The sequence below is a fragment of the Carcharodon carcharias genome, chromosome 6 (assembly GCF_017639515.1).
Source record: "Carcharodon carcharias isolate sCarCar2 chromosome 6, sCarCar2.pri, whole genome shotgun sequence".
NCBI classification, from domain to species: domain Eukaryota; kingdom Metazoa; phylum Chordata; class Chondrichthyes; order Lamniformes; family Lamnidae; genus Carcharodon; species Carcharodon carcharias.
Genome location: NC_054472.1, coordinates 128,903,529 through 128,921,520, shown reverse-complemented (window position 1 = coordinate 128,921,520; position 17,992 = coordinate 128,903,529).

The following is a 17,992-nucleotide window of genomic DNA, read 5'->3' as shown; positions in this document are numbered from 1 at the left end:
CCCCAGGCTAAATGGAGGCCTCTGGAAAGCCGCGGGCCCGGGAAAGATTACTGTCTGCAGACTGGTTTCAACGTATACAAAAAGCTCTTGGAAATCGATGTGAACTGCTAACAATCACACAGGCAACTTTAAAACACTTCCTGCAATTAAAACTTCATGGAAAACATGAACAACCCCTCTGAGTCCACATATCCCGACATTGCATGGCTTTTATTAAAAAATCTCCTACCTGCCTGCCTGTGCGCCGACCCGAAGGTCCCTCAAAATCCTCGACAATTGGCAAGTTAAGGTCCTTAACGAGGCCTTTAATTAATGGCGGGTGCGCGTCCCACTGCTACGCGCGCCCGCCGACCCAAATATTGCGATGTCACGCACTGATGTCAGGACGCTCGCGCGACATTTTAAGTGCTGATGTGCTGGCTCTGCCACCTGCTCATCAGCCAGGAAATTCTGCCCATTGTATCATCAGCCTTTTCTAACAATAAAACCCCTTTCATATTATTAATTTTATTAGCAATATAAACATATTGCTTAGTCTCTGCTCGCTAGGTGCCAGAATTCACCCTAGATCTTGAATGCTCTATTCAAAAAATGCAAACTTTAAAAAGAAAAAAACAAAATGGGGAGAGGGTGGGAAATTGGAGTTGAGGCCGAAATGAGATCAGTCATGATCGTACTGAATGGCGGGGCATGCTCAAGGGGCTGAATTGCCTACTCCTGCTCCTAGTTCTTATGTTCTTATGTTCTAAATGCACTCTACCTCTCTTTTTACATCTCAGAACTAGTACACATCAAAGCACCCAGACTAGCTGGCTTTAAACCAATTAAGACACACTCACAGACCAAACCTCTATTTTAAAAGAAAAATATTTTCCAATAATATTCTATACATTAATAGCTTCATGACACTAATGATATGTCCTTCTTCTCTCTTTTAGAGGACGGCCTGGCATCACTGTCACCTGTGTCCCACCCGCTCTCTGAAGCAGGCACCAGCGCAGATACCAGCACCTCTGTGAGCATTAGATTGGTGGCTAGTATCTTGGTGCACATTGGTGAGGGCACGCCACACGCATTTGGGATGCAGGCAGAGACAGAGAGTGCCCAGGGTGCCAGCAGTCGGAGGACTCCTGGGAACCAGGACGATGCTCAGTCATAGGCTGATGATGAGTCTCTGGAGCCGTCCATTCGGCGGCAGGTGTTGGATGTCCAGCGAGATCTGCGGGAGGATCTGGCGGAGATCCATAAGGGTCTGCATTCCATGGTCTCCGTGATGGAGGGGTCCATGCAGAGCATGAGCACTGCATTGACGTTCATGGCCACGGAGTGTGGCGACTCACATGGGGAGGCTGCTCCAAGGACAGAATGAGGGGTTCCTGGGGTTGCGCACGGACCTGCAAGCCCTCACACAGGCACTGACCTCAGGTGGGAGATGGATGAGGCACCCAGTATCCCAGCTAGGTGCCCGGGCATCAGTGGTGTGCAGGGAGATCCACAGTGACCTTACATTGGCGCACGAGTGCCTGTCATCTCTGCGTTCTCCTCTCAAGATGCTCTGGATGATGGCAGCAGCTCCTCCACCCCTCCGCCAGAGTCAGTGGCTGTAGTGACTAGGGAGATGCCAGCCAAGGCACAGGCCGCTCCTTCCCACACAGGGCCAGCACAGGCTCCACTGGCTAGAGGACGCCAGCCAAGCAGGATCAACAGACTGTCTCCAAGCCAGTGCCAGCAGGTGGGGGGCACCTAGTTGTCGTACTCGCAAGTGTAAGTTAAAGGCACCAATGAGCACAAGAGGGACAAGGTCATAAATGTTCATTTATGCTTAATTGATGTATACTGGTCTGGGAATTAAGATCAGAGAAGTTAATGTAAACTTTCTGCAATTCTCAAAGTGATATAAATTTTGTTTTTATCATCAAGGCCTGAGTATGCTTCACCTTTTTATTTTATTGGTGCAGGGTACGCCTATAAGTAATGCTGGACTTAAGTGTCTCTGAACTTTATTGCATAGGTGCTGAGTGTTCTTTGTGTTCAGATGAAAGAGTCCTTTCAGACATTCGGGCTGTAGGAGGCAGCCCTGGCAAGCATTTGTAGCTGATCTTTGGCAGCCTAGCTGAAGGAGCGTTGGATCAAGGCGTCCCTGGTGTCTCTGCCTTCCCGGAGGTTACTGAGGTCTGGCTCCACGCCCTCAGCGTTCTCCTCACCGTGCTCCTTTTTGGACTCGCTACTGTGGCATGTGCAGCTGCGTCAAGATCCCCTTCCTCCAGTGGGTGCCCCCTAGCCAGTGCCAGATTCCGGAGAGTGCAGGATGCAACCATTATCAGTGACACCCGCTCTGAAGGGTATTGTAGTGCTCCTTCTGAATGATCCAGGCATTGGAAGTGCGTCTTGAGAAGACCTATGGTCCTCTCCACCACTGTCCTTGTGGAGGCAAGACTCTGTTCTTGAATGGTGGAGATGTGTCAAGAGCCACCTCTTCAATGGATAGCCCTTGTCACCCAGCAGCCATCCATCCTGTCAGGCTGGAGCACTGAAGATCCTCAGCGCATTGGAGTGTCTGAGGATGTACGCATCATGGGAGCAGCCAGAGCGCCTTGTACAGACTTGCCAAATCTGCATCCTGTGGTCACACACTATCTGCACATTCAAGGAGTGAAGCCCTTCCTGATGACGAAGGCACCGGGCTCACCTGCTGGTGCCTTGCTGGCCACATGTGTGCACTCGATGGCACCCTGAATGCAGGGGCACCCAGTAATCACTGCAAAGCCTCTGGCTCGTTCAGCCTGGCTGACTTTGTCCGTACGGTAAAGAATTAAGGTCAGTACCTGCCTGAACAGAGCTTCTGTCACCTGCTTGATGCAACTGTGGACAGCTGATTGGGAGACTCCACACAGATCCCTCACTCAACCCAGGAAAGAGCCGGAGGCATAGATGTTGAGGGTTGCTGTGGCCGTCAGAGCCACTGGCAGGGAGTGTCCCCCCACACAGTCAGAACTGATTTCAGGCCCAATCATCTGACAAATGGAGGTCACACTCTCCCTTGAGAGGCGGAGCTTCCTTCGGCACTGTACCTCAGACATATTGAGGTAGCTGCATCACCGCCTGTAAACCCTGGCAGCAGGATAGTGGCGTCTACTGCGGCCCCTTCCACCTTGGCCTTCCTGTTGGCCCTGCGCCCCTTGTGCCTGCGCCGCTCCTCCCACAGGTCGCTCCCCTGGAAGCTGCATAGGGACACTTGGCCTCCTCTCCCTTCTGCTCCTCTCTTCCTCCCCAGAGGAGGTGCCTCCAGCAGAGACTACAGTCCCCAATACCAGGGTAAGGGAAGGCTGTCTGATACCTGGAAGGGTCCACACAGTCTGAATCCTCCGGCATCCTGGCAAACAGTAATGAGCCCTGAAATGAGGCCTGGAAATGCTAAGAGTGAAACCCGGAAAAGAAGTGAAACTGCCAAGTTCCAATAAGGAACCAGCTGCAAACTATCTCCAAATCTGCTCGGTACTCACACTGGCAATACTGCTGACCCTTTTTATTCTGCCCTTGAATGAGGTTTGTGAAAATGTCGGCTGGACGCCTGCCCATTTTTCCCATATGACAAGCAGAAAATGGCACGGGCAACAAAAAAATCACCGACAATTGGATTGTTAACAGCCTTAAGTCGCCTGCTAATTAATGGCTTGTGCCGCTCCAGCACCTGAGCGCACCCACCGAGCGAAATATCGCATGAGTGCACGATGACGTCGGGACACTCGGCTGACGTTATCGCACACTCTTTTACTCCCATTTGGGTCGGGCATGCGCCTACCCGCGGAATGAAGAATTCAGCCTTATGTTACATTCCAGAGCAAAAATTCCATCTGCTGCTTCTTGGTGGGCACCAGCATAGCATTCTGTAAAATCATGTATTCCTGGACTGTGATTTTCCATTCAGTAACTTTAATAAGTTGATTTACATGGATGATTTCATCGAGAACAGCTCATCCAAAACCCAGCTACACGCGTCACATCCTGCGCCAGGTCCCATTTACCCTCTCCACTATTCTTGCTGACCGACATTGGTTCTCAGTCCTTTAATGCCTCTAATTAAAACTCCCCTCCTCAATTAAATTTCTTCATGGCTTTCTCCTCCCTTTCACTGTATCCTCCTCCAGCCCTATAGTCCCCTCTGACTCTGCACTGATTGATCTCACTCCATTTGCCTTATCATTGGTGGCTGTGCTCCAGTCATCTGTGCCCCATGTTTAGAATTCCTTTCCACCTGATTTTTCCACCTGTTTGTACCTGTTTAACACCCTTCTTAAGACTCCACCTCTTTGATGGATGCAATAATGTCATGGCTATGTTACAGGGCTAGATAATGTAAGTTCAAATCCCACCATGGCAGTTTGGGAATTTAAATTCAGTTTAAAAAAAATTAAAATCACAAACCGATATGAGTGACCATGAGGCTACCTGACTGTCGCTAAAAACTCAACTGGTTTACTAACTTCCTCTAGGGCACAAAACCTGCTGTCATTAACCATGCTGGAATATGTGAGACTCCGCTTCCACACCATTGTGATTAACTCTTAAAAGTCCATCTGAAATGGCCCAGCAGGCAACTCAGTTGTATGAAAATGCCACAGAAGAAGTCTCACCTCAACCTTCTCAGGGCAACTATGGATGGATAGTAAATGTCAGCCTTTGCTTATGGTGTGTAATGTAGGAAATATGGCAGCCAATTTTCACACACGATTTCACAAACAGAAATGAAAAAAATTACCAGAAAATTTGTTTTAGCTATGTGTATTATATATGTGAAATGCTTTGGAACACTTTTATTGCATCAAAAATGCTTTATAGATGTAAGTTGGGTGAATGATTTTTTTCTTCAAAAATAGGACAATCAAAGCAATCAACATTGTGACACTGTGTGCATTAACATCTATATAGCTGGTTACATGGTTTAATGGTCAGCAAAATAGATACTTTAGCACAGTTATATAATTGCAAAAAACTGCAGATGCTGGAAATCCAAAACAAAAATAAAAATACCTGGAAAAACTCAGCAGGTCTGGCAGCATCTGTGGAGAGGAACACAGTTAATGTTTCGAGTCTGTATGACTCTTTAACAGAGCTAAGTAAAAATAGAAAAAAGGTGAAATATAAGCTGGTTTAAGGGTGGGGGTGGGGGGGGGTGTTAAGAGCGGGATAGAGGGCCAGGAGAGACCAAACGCAGACTGGGTGACCACTTTGCAGAACACCTTCGGCCTGTCTGCAAGCATGACCCAGACCTCCCTGTCGCTTGCCATTTCAACACTCCACTCTGCTCTCATGCCCACATGTCCGTCCTTGCCCTGCTGCATTGTTCCAGTGAAACTCAATGCAAACTGGAGGAACAGCACCCCTCATCCTCCAACTAGGCACTTTACAGCCTTCCGGACTGAATACTGAGTTCAACAATTTTAGATCATGAACTCTCTCCTCCATCCCCACCCCCTTTCCGATCCCCCCCCCCCAACCCTTTTTTCCAATAATTTACATAGATTTTTCTTTTCCCACCTATTTCCATTATTTTTAAATGTATTTCCATCCATTGTTTTATCTCTACTTTTTAGCCTATTTCGATCCCTTCCCTTCAGCCCACCCTACGCCCCGTAGGGCTATCTGTACCTTGCTTGTCCTGCTTTCTACCCTCAGTTAGCACATTCCTTAGACAATATCACCACCTTCAACACCTCTTTGTCCTTTTGTCTATGACATCTTTTGGCTATCTCCACCTATCACTGGCCCTCTATCCAGCTCTAGTCCCCCCCCCTCCTCCCTTTAAACCAGCTTATATTTCACCTCTTTTCTATTTTTACTTAGTTCTGTTGAAGAATCATTCAGACTTGCAACACTAACTGTGTTCCTCTCCGCAGATGCTGCCAGACCTGCTGAGTTTTCCTAGGTATTTTTATATTTATTTTAGCACAGTATTATAAACAAAATATTATTATAAACAAAATATTCTCCAAGTTACCAGTATTTTTACTGAAAACTGCCTCATGAAATAACCATAATAGCTAAAGGGTAAAAACTCTATTTGGAATGGAAGAGTCTGTAGTGTTCGTTCAATTGTTCATTTGACTGTTTACTGCTCACTATGTGTGATTAGTTAAGTCTGGGTGTGGTGGCTGAGAAAGAGAAACTAAAATGAGGCAAGCAACTGGAAACATGAGAAAAGACATTTTAAAGCATCGAATAAAACTCCTGTTCAGGCTTATAACCTGTACAAGTGTCAGTATGGCTCAGTATGGATACACTCTCACCTCCTTGTCATAATGCTCTAGGTTCAAGTCTCACTCCAGTGCAGTAGTGAAGGCATGCTGTACAATTGGAGGTACTGTCTTTTGGATAATACACTAATTGATGCCCCATCTGCCTGCTTCGGTGAATGTTATCCCGTGGCACTATTTTGAAGAAAAGTAGTGGAATTTTCCTAAGAGTATTGGCCATTATTTATCCCTCAGTAAACATGACAAAAACAAATTATCTGGTCATTATCACATTGATGTTTGTGTGTGTTTGTTGTTCACACTTTGGTTATAATCATCATCTCTGCATATTTTCGAGGCATAAAATGCACCAGAGTCAGCTACAAGAGGACAAGAGCTATTACTTCAGAATGGAATGCAGTCTGAATACTGACAATGACAATAAACTGGGCCTGATCTTGGACCCATTCCAAGCCAATCTGGAGTCCTAGTGGAATCTGAAACCCTCAAATGGGTTTCAGATTTGACAGAATTAATAACAAAATCCAGCATCGATTCTTTTAACAATAAATAAGGGCCAGAATCTTACGTTGATTGGGCAGGCATGCACATGAAATTGCGCAAAATGACAACGTGCGTCCTTTCGTCATTGCGCAAGCAAGCAATATTGAGGCCGGCAAGCATGCGCTGGAGATGGAGCCACACTTGCCAACAATTAAAGGGCCAATTAAGGCTATTAAAAACCCTATTGTCCACAGTTTTACATCGCCCGTGTGATTTCACGCTCGTTGCACGGGCAAAACGGATAGGGGGGCAGCCCGTTTTTAATGAAACCTCATCCAAGGGCATGATGAAATGTCCAGGGTGAAATCTAATAAGAAATTATATCTGGAGGCTGATGTTTTTTGAGTTCTGCTCTCAGGTGCATGAATGTGTTGCATAGGCACAGTTTGGTGCATTGCTTTCTTGTCATTTAATCTGTCCAGGTCTGCAGCTCCCTGAGGCAGCTCCACAGCAGCTGCCTACCTTCAGGGAAGCTCGCTAGAAGTGTCCACCACATCCCCACTTTTGTCGGCGTTTGCCCTCTTCCCACTGTCCCCTTGGCAGCACAGAGGCTTTCTCAGTGTGCATTTCACACTGGTTGGCCATTAATCGTGGATGGAAGTACATTTCGTGCCTGCTTCCGGGCCCACTGTTTTGACATGTACGCCAAGCGTGAAATTCAGGCCAATAAATAACATGTTAACTAAGGCTCCCATCCTCACCTCGGAGTCACAATGCTTTAGGTTCAAGTCTCACTCCAGTGCAGTGCTGAAGGCATGCTGCACAATTGGAGATACTGTCTTTTGGATAATACGTTAATTGAGGCTCCATCTGCCTGCTACGGTGAATGTGAAAGATCTCATGGCACTATTTTGAAGAAAAGTAATGGAATTATCCTAAGTGTATTGGCCATTATTTATCCCTCAATAAACATGATAAAAACAAATTATCTGGTCATTATCACATTGATGTTTGTTTGTATTTGTTGTGCATAATTTGGCTGTCACATTCCCTACATTACAACAGGGACTACACTTCCAAATTACTAAATTACTTCATCGGCTAAAATCTCTTTGAGATATCAAAGGCATTTATTGATACAAATTTTTTGAAGTGAGTTATAGATTTTATCTATCAATTAGACTTAAAATGGTTGTTGTTCTGAATGTAATTCTTTCTTTATGCATCAAAGAACATAAATGGATCTGATGGCATCTGTGGAGTACTCTTTAGCTCTGAAGAAGGGTCATATAGTCTCAAAATGTTAACTCTGTTTCTCCTTCCACAGATGCTGCCATTGAGTTTTTCCAGCATTTTTTGTTTTTGTTTCATGAAAGTAAATGGGGATTGCCTTCTGCCCCTGTCATGATTGAATTTTAGGTGTAACATGCATGTTGCCGTGATTATAAAAGGTAAACTAAAATTAAAGTGTAGCTTTGATAGTGAAACACTGTTCTTCCCTAACTCTCAGAAATGAAACTATCACCTAGCAATCCATTCTCCCTCGCAGCCATAGGATTTCTCCATGTCAATCTAATTTTGTGAGCTGAAACATTAGCCAAGATTTTGCTCCATGGATAGTGGCAGAAAATGTGGTCAATCAGACCTATTGCCATCTCCCTGTCCCTATTGAAAGTTCCACAAATTGAATGCTGTTTTTACTGATATAAGAACATTGATTGCACTGCAAAAATAGTTCCTGGGCTGTAAATTGTTTTGGGATGCCCTTTAGAGGTGATAAAGCATGACATAAATGTAAAGTTTTTTTAACATTATAAAAAATACTGTTTCCACAATTGCAATGTGCAGCTTTTCCAATCAGCGTCAAAGCAACAGCAATGATTTTCTGTAAAACCAAAAGAACAAAGAAAGGCTTGCATTTAAATAGAACATTTTACAACCTCAGGACATCTCAAAGAACAACTTATATTCATATAACACTTTTAACGTGCTTCATGGAAGCATTATAAAACAAAATGTGATGCTGAGTCAGATAAGGATTTAGGTCAGATGACTAGAGGTTTTAAGGATTGTTGTAAAGGAGGAAAGTGAGGTAGAGAGACAGAGAAGTTTAGGGAGGAAGTTCCAGAGCATGGGGCCTAGGCAACTGAAGGCATGGTCGCCGATGGTGGTCTAACTGAAATTGGGGATGCTCAAGTGGCCGGATTTAGAGGAGAACAGATACCTTGGAGAGTTAAGGGGTTGGAAGAGCTAGGGAGGGGAGAGGCCATGGAGGGTTTTGAAAGCAAAGATGAGAATTTTAAAATCGAGGTGTTGTTTAACCATAAATCAGTATGGGTCAGCAAGAATACGAATGATGGTTGAACAGGATTTGGTGCGAGTTAGGACATAAACAGCAGAGTTTGGATTACCTCAAGTTTACAGAGGGTAGACTACGGGAGATTGATCAGGGGTGTATCAGAATTGTCAAGCTAGAGGTAACAAAGGCATTGTAGAGGGCTTCAGCAGCAGAAGAGCTGAGGCAGGTGTGGAATCAGGTGATGTTACAGAGATGGAAATAGGTCATTTTAATGATGATGCAGGTCAGGGGTGGAGCTGGAAACTAAGTTTTAGAGTTTGCAGTGGGGACCAAAGACAATGGCTTCAATCTCCCCAGTATTTAATTGGAGAAATTATCTGCTCATCCAGTACTTGATGTTAACTAAATAGTCTAACAATTTACAAATAGTGGAGGGGGTCAAGGGAGCTGGTAGTGAGGTAAAGCTGGATGTCATCGGTGTAGATGTGGAAGCTGGCATGTTTTGTTCTGCTTACAGCCAAAGTAATTTTGATGGGTAGCCACTGTTGTGATTCAGGAATCACAGTAGCCACTTTGCCTACAAGGTCCCACAAACAGAAATGAGATAATGATCAGATTATCTATTTTAGTAATGTTGACTAAGAGATAACTATTGGCCAGAGCACCAGAGTTAACTTCCCTGCTCTTCTTTGAACTGTACCATGCAATTTTTTTTATGTGAATGGAGACAGATCTCAGTTTTAAATCGGATCCAAAGACAATTGCGCTCCAACAGTGCACACTCCCAATAATGCAATGGAGTGTCAGCCTAGATTTTGTTCTCCACTCTCTGGGATAGAACTCAGACCTTAGACCATAAGGCCATAAGGCATAGGAGCAGAAATTAGGCCCTGCAGCCCATCGAGTCTGCTCCGCCATTCAATCATGGCTGATAAATTTTTCAACCCCATTCTCTCGCCTTCTCCCCGTAACCTTTGATCCCCTTACCAATCAAGAACCTATCTATCTCAGTCTTAAATACACTCAATGACCTAGCCTCCACAGCCTTCTGTGGTAATGAATTCCATAGATTCACCACTCTCTGGCTAAAGCAGTTTCTCCTCATCTCTGTTCTAAAAGGTCCCCTTTACTCTGAGGCTGTGCCCTCAGGCCCTAGTCTCCCCTACTAATGGAAACATCTTCCCCACATCCAATCTATCTATCCAGGCCTTTCAGTATTCTGTAAGTTTCAATCAGATCCCCCCTCATCCTTTTAAACTCCACCGAATATAGATCCAGAATCCTCAAACGTTCCTCATATGTTAAGCCTTTCATTCCTGGGATCGCTCTCGTGAAACTCCTCTGGACCTTCTAAAGGGCCAGAACATCCTTACTGAGATACGGGGCCCAAAATTGCTCACAAAATTCTAAATGTTGTCTGACCAGAGCCTTATAAAGCCTCAGCAGCACATTCCTGCTTTTATATTCTAGTCCTCTTGAAATAAATGCCAACATTGCATTTGCCTTCCTAACTACCAACTCAACCTGCAAGTTAACCTTAAGAGAATCCTAGACTCCCAAGTCCCTTTGCACTCCAGATTTCTGAATTCTCTCCCCATTTAGAAAATAGTCTATGCCTCTATTCTTCCTACCAAAGTGCATGACCTCACACTTCCCCACATTGTATTCCATCTGCCACTTCTTTGCACATTCTCCTAACCTGTCTAAATCCTTCTGCAGCCTCTCTGCCTCCTGAATACTTACTACCTGTCCCTCCACCTATCTTTGTATCATCTGCAAACTTAGCCAGGATGCCCTCAGTTCCTTCATCTAGCTCATTAATCTATAAAGTGAAAAGTTGTGGTCCCAACACTGACCCCTGCGGAACTCCACTAGTCACCAGCCGCCATCCTGAGAAGGACCCCCTTTCCCCACTCTCTGCCTCCTGCCAGACAGCCAATCTTCTATCCATGCTAGTACCTTGCCTCTAACACCATGGGCTTGTCAAAGGCCTTCTGGAAGTCCAAGTAGATAACATCCATTGGCTCTCCTTTGTCTAACCTACTCATTACCTCCTCAAAGAATTCTAACAGATTTGTCAGGCATGACCTCTCCTTGATGAAACCATGCTGACTTTGCCCTAGTTTATCATGCATTTCCAAGTATTCTGAAATCTTATTCTTAATAATGGACTCTAAAATCTTACCAACCTTCTGACTCAGAGGCTAGCAACTCAGCCACATTAAAGAGTTGAGAGAATATAGCAGGATTGTTTTTGATCTCATTCACCTGGCATTAAAGACCTCAAAATGCGATCTGTAGCACTGTTAACGCGGGTGATGTGAATGAGACCATTTTAAAAAGTGTCTACTGAGTGACCAAAACGCTTGTCTGAGCCATTAGGAGTGCACCTCCTGGACTCACAAAAGTATCAGGACCTATTCCAACCCTGGTATTCTGTTCTTGTGAATTATGATGCATCCCTCCCACACCACCCCTGATTTATTTTCCTGGAAGCAGCTCTGGTCAGTTTCCTTTGTGGAATCTGATGTGTCATATTGGGATGCCTGTTTGATACCCCACAGTTTGCATAACAAAAATACTTGAGGTCATGTCTCAAAATCATAGGGGTTTGCCTTGCTTCCCAACAATGTAGCTGATCAACAAGCTCCACTGTAGTGATTGCCAAAAATAAAAATAGGCCACAGTATCTGTTAAAAGCGAACAAATCAATCTAGTTTGCTGAATCACTCTTCCACTACCTCATTAGTAATATCAGAATGTCATTTGTAATTTCATTAATAAGCAACCTGAATAGATTTGTAGTCAAGTGAAACAAGCATATCACACAAACTCCATTAGTACATGAATTGTGCTAACACATTGACTTTCAACATTGCTTAAAATTGGTCCTTAACGGCCCAGTTTTCCCATCATGTATTATATGAAGAGAATTTGGACCCTGTTTGGATTATAAAGGTGACAGTGCTCTTTTCAAATGAGCAATGGTGTGACATTTTGAGAATCTGCAGGTCCATAGTTACCCCAGAGTTTCCCCTTCTGTCAAAGGAAGTGAAGTGTTAACTATTACATTATAGTTAAGAATGGAAAAGAAGTGTCAACAATCACAGGAAAAGACATATTTCTCATTGTTAAGATATAATAAATACAAATATGTGTTGGGATCAGCCTCAGAGTTGCTCCTGCTCCATTGGCTTAATGAGGCAGAGGTGCAGCGGAAGCCTCGGCTGGAATGTAATGTGACCCAGTGGAGTCATGAGGGCGGAAACAGAAGGGAAGGGCAAAGGCCCTCCTGCTCCGAGTTCCACTCCCATCAGGATCGCGCACCGGCCAGCCAATTAGCAGGGTTAGGAGGTAAGATGAGGGCTGCATCGTTCCTTGACCCAGAAGAAGATGCTGGCAGAATCTTTAAAGGGCCAACAGCACCTGTTCACCTTTTCGCAAATGTCGGACAGAGGAGGCATCCAGAGGTAATGGAAGGGCTGCCTGTGGTTTTATAAAATTCCCGTCCTGATTTGAAACTTTAACACTATACCTTCACTGTTACTGGGTAAAAATCCTGGAACTCCCAAACTAACAGCACCATGGATGTATCTGCACCAGATGGACTGCAGTGATTCAAGAAGGTGGCTCACTACCATGTTCTCAAGGGCAATTAGAGATGGGCAACAAATGCTAGCCCAACGCAATACTCGGTCAGGTATCTCTTATATGTCTTAGGAGTGCAGGGAACTGGTCCAACAAATTGGCCCAATTTGTGATCATAACATGGATGCTAACAAACTCCTATTTAAAGCCCAAAACATTCACAAAGAACTGACTGAAGAGATATTGATGTCACAATTTCGATATTTTCAGATTTCCGTCTGACATAAGGCTCCTCTGGTTGATATCTGCTTTCAATTCAGAGAGAAGGATTGTGTCTGCAGCACTCTAACCCATATGTACACTGGGGCTCGGCTGAAGACATCTTTAAAGATGTCTATTGGATCCTATACTCTGGTATTTTGGGACTTAAGGATCCAGGTTGCGTGCTTGTTTTGGGATAACCAATTTGGTACCATAGGCAGAGAAGATCAGTAGACCGTTTTAAGAAGAAACACATTCTGTTTATTTACAAAAGGAACTCAGCAGCTACACGTGTATGCTTACAACTCAAAACTCTGTATTTATACTTTAGACTCTAACTCAAGACTACCAACTACAGAGGTAGCCCACGCTACTCTGCTATTGGATACCAAGATCATGTGATCTTCCATTACAACATTCATCCTAAAGGTATATTAAAGATCAGATTACTATATCCCACCCCCTTTTCTCAGAAATACATTTCACGGTTTTTCTAAAAATATCAAATTTTTCACACAGGTAAATAATTTACAAAGTCAGTCTATCTGGGGGTTTTCTTAGGCCTGTAGAACATCTCAGCTCTACTGCTTCTGATGTTTTATCCAGAAACTCCTTCACTGGAGTTGTCTGAGCATTAGGGTGTTCAGTAGGTACTTGCAAATCTATTTCCTCGACTCTTACAGGTACAGTCAACCCTTCAGACACATCTGTACTCAGCTGAGTTCTTTCAATAGGAGACATTGACCCAGTCACAAACACTGATGGAATCATTCCTGGATATTTTGTTTCTCTTCTTCTTATATGATCCAAATGTCTCTTTATGACTCGATCTTCCACCTTTACGTGGTAGGAAAGATGTCCTATTACTGCACTTATTTCATCAAACAACCATGTTTGTCTTTCTCTAAAATTCTTCACAAATACCATGTTAAACGTCCTGTCACGACTGTGACAGTCATGTCCAATTTTCTGACTTCCTTGACTCCTTTCCACCTTCCTCTTCAAGTTTGGCATAATTAGGTTCAATCTTGATTGGAGACAGTGTTTCATCAACAATTCCACCGGTGAAACCCATTGTTGTATGAGAGGTGGTCCTATAATGGAAAAGAAAACGTGCTAGTTTAGTCGCTATAGAACCTGCAGACGATTTCTTCATACCAGACTTGAATGTCTGAACCACTCTTTCGGCCAGTCCATTTGAAGAAGAATAGTACGCTGAAGTTTTTATATGAGTAAAACTGTTGAGGCTGATAAATGGGCGAAACTCAGCACTCGTAAATACCATTCCATTGTCTAACAACGACCTCTGCTGGTAGTCCGTTGATTGCAAAGCTTTGACATAGCTTATCAATTGTAGAAGAAGGTGTTGATGACTTCACTTCATATATGTCCATCCATTTTGAGTGAGCATCGACAATAAGTAGAAACATTGTTCTCATGAAAGGTCTCACATATTCGATGTGTAATTGCGCCCATGGCCTTCCTGGCCACTCCCAGGAGTGTAATGGAGCTGTTGTAGGTAATTTTTGCACTTGATGACACTGCATACAACTTCTCACTAAGTTCTCTTTTTCTCCATCCATCCCAGGCCACTAAAGGTAGCTGTGTGCTTTGACCTTCAATCTGGAAATTCCTGGATGTACACTGTGAAGATCAGACAACAGTGGTTTTCTTCCTTTTGGAGGAACAATCACTTGAGCTCCCCAAAATAAGATACCTTCCTGGCTGGTTATTTCGTATTGTCTCTGAAAATACGGTTTCAATTTCATCTGATTCCTGTTCTTGTGGCCAACTGTACTTTGGATAAGATTGGGTCTCGACTTGTCCAATCTCTAATCTGTCTAGCACATATTGGTGACGAGTCCTGGAAGTTCAATAATAAAACAAATTCTTGAGGCATTGGAACATCCTCGTTTACTTGCATGGGCAAACAACTAAGTGCATCAGTGTTTGCAATTTGACTTCTGGGTCTATGAATGAAAGTATACTCATACACTGCCAAGATCAGTGCCCATCTTTATATTCTTGCTGAGGCTATAGGTGGTATAGCCTTGTCTGTGCTGAGCAATCCCAGCAAGGGCTTGTTGTCCGATATGATAGTAAAATGACAATGCTGAAATTTCTTAACACCAAAGATGATTGACAGGCTTCCTTTTTCTATCTGTGAGTGCCCCTATTCTGCTGTATTGATATACTGATATATTGATATACATATCCTATAGGCCATTCTGATCCATCGTCTATTCGATGGGAGAGCACTGCTCCCACTCCAAAGGGAGGTGCGTCACATGTCAACACCAACTCTTCCATCAGGTCAAGATGTACTAGAAGGGTAGGTGATTGCCACAAATGTTTCACTTTTGTGAAAGCTTCTTCCTGTGATGTTTGCCAAGACCACCGTTGGTTTTTCTTGAGTAAGTAATACAGAGGTGCCAGTTCTGTCGACAAATTAGGCAAGAAGCGTCTGTAGTAATTGATCATCCCCAAGAATGATTTGAGTTTGGATGTACTCTTTGGCGTTGGTGCCTCTGTAATGGCTTTCACTTTTTCCTCAGCCAAGTATAGGCCTTGTGAATCTACCTTGTGACCTAGGTAGGTTACCTCTTTCACTTGGAACGTGCACTTTTCTTTTTTCAAACGCACTCCCACTTGCAAAAAACATTTCAAATCTTCTTCCGAGTTTACCAAATGTTCCTTTTTAGCAGGTCCTGGCACCAGAATGTCATCTAAATAAACCACAACATGGGGCAGTCCCTGCAGTAAACATTCCATGCTTCTTTGGAATATGGTGCAAACTAAAGATACGCCAAAAGGTAAACGGGTGTATTGGTACAACCTTTTGTGTGTATTAATGGTGACAAATCTCCGGGAGGTCTTCTTTAATTCCAATTGTTGATAAACATGACTCATATCAAGCTTCGTGTAGGCAGCTCCACCTGCCAGCTTAGCATGCAGTCTTTCAATTTTTGGTATGGGGAGTCTGTCCAACTTAGCCACTTTATTGACTGTTAATTTGTAGCCTCCAAAAATTTGAACATTTTGGTCAGGTTTGAGAACAGGTACAATTGGTGCTGCCCATTCTGAAAACTGCACTGATTGTATCAGTCCCAGTTTTTCTAATCTGTCCAGTTCGGCTTCTACCTTTTCCCGCATTGCATAAGGTACTGGTCTTACCTTCATAGATCTGGATGTTGCTTCTGGATCCAAATGAATTTTTTATGTAGCCCTTTGATCTCCCCAAGTTCATCCTTGAAGACTAAGGCATATTTTTTGTAGTAGCTCTGATACCATTAGTTCTCAGTTGGAAGATTTCAGCCCATTCCAATTTAATTTCTTTCAGCCAGTTTCGTCCAAGGAGGCTAGACCCCTCACCTGCTACCACCATCAAGGTTAATTTCACTGTTTGACCTCCGCAGTGTACTGTGACTTTACTTATACCCTTTACTTGTATGTTTTCTCCCATGTAAGTTTTCAATTTGGCATCTGTTTCTTCCAAATTTAGTTTACGTTCCCCATGATTCAGGTAATTAAATGTATGCTCACCTATCACTGTAGTGGAAGCTCCTGTATCCACCTCCATTCCTAATAGGCCTCTCATTCACTCTCATGGTTACATAGATAGCTTCTGTTCTACCTACCTTTAAATTATACAATGAATAAATATCTAAATCTATTACTTCAGGCTTTTCAATGCTATAGATCTCATTGGGTTTTTGTTTTTGTTTGAAAGTCTGCCTGATTCTATCTTTACAATGAGGTGTCCATTTCGATGACAGAAAAGACATTTGATTTTTTTACACTGTGATTCATTACAAGGTTGTCTGCTTCCACCTCTGTTATCATTATGCTATGTTTTCACTGCTAAGTTATCTTTTTTTATTTGTCTGCTTGCGGTGGCTGCTTCTCGCTTCTGAGTAAAGCTTTGCACTTCCATGCTTTTTTTGGCTGAGGGTCCCCGCCCAATGTGGAGGATGGCGCTATTTTTCACTCCCTGCAGGGCTTTTGAGTCTCGCACTGCACCTTCCATTGCCAGACCGATTTCCAATCCCTCCAGAAAATCCAAATTTTTTCAGACCAGTAAACTCTTCTGAATCGCATCTTCATTTATGCCGCGCACCAAAAGATCTCTAAGCATATCATTGATAGATGTACCAAACTTGCAATATTCTGTTAATTGTTTCACACTTGCCACATCACAAGCAACTGTCTCCCCTGCAGCTCTATTCCTTGAGTTAAATTTGAACCATTGTATCGTCACCAATGGCTTGGGGTGGTAATGATTCTTTATGAGGGTGGGTGCTGGGTACCAACAAATTTCAAATTAATTCATACTCCCACACGTGGATAAGAGGATCACATGCTTCTTTTCCTCCCCGCAATGTCGTTCACCTGGAATGTTTTCAAAGATTTCAACATAATGGGACCAATCGTCCAAGGCTTGTCCAAAAGGTTCAATTCTTCCAAATTGGAGCCCGCTCTGAGGGGATTGTTTTGAGGATCAGGACGGAAATTTTTCTTTACTTACAATTACCAAGTGAGGTACAGCCTGATTTCAGTTCTCTTGATTTCTTTGTCCTTTTTTGCTTTTTTTGTCCTTTCATGCTTTTTCTTGCTTTTTACCTTGGCCTTTTGTGTCTTTTCTTGCTTCTTACTCTCATCACCAGTTTGTTGGATCCTATACTCTGGTTTGTTGGGGCTAAAGGATCCAGGTTGTGTGCTTGTTTCAGGATAACCGAGTTGGTACCAAGACAGAGAAGATCAGTAGACCGTTCTTAGAAGAAACACATTTTGTTTATTTACAAAAGGAACTCAGCAGCTACACTTGTGTGCTTACAACTCAAAACTCTGTCTTTGCACTTCAGACTCTAGCTCAAGACTACTGACTAGAGAGGTAGCCCGTGCTACTCTGCTTTTGGATACCAAGATTATGTGATCTTCCATTATAACATTAGTCTTAAAGGTATTTTCCACATCAGGTTACTACAATGTAATTCACAGGAATCGATCAGTACAGTGGATAGTAATACATTATAGCAAAGATTGCTTTTGGGAAATCCTGACACATAGGATTCATGGGATCCATTCATCACAATGGTGCATTTTTGAA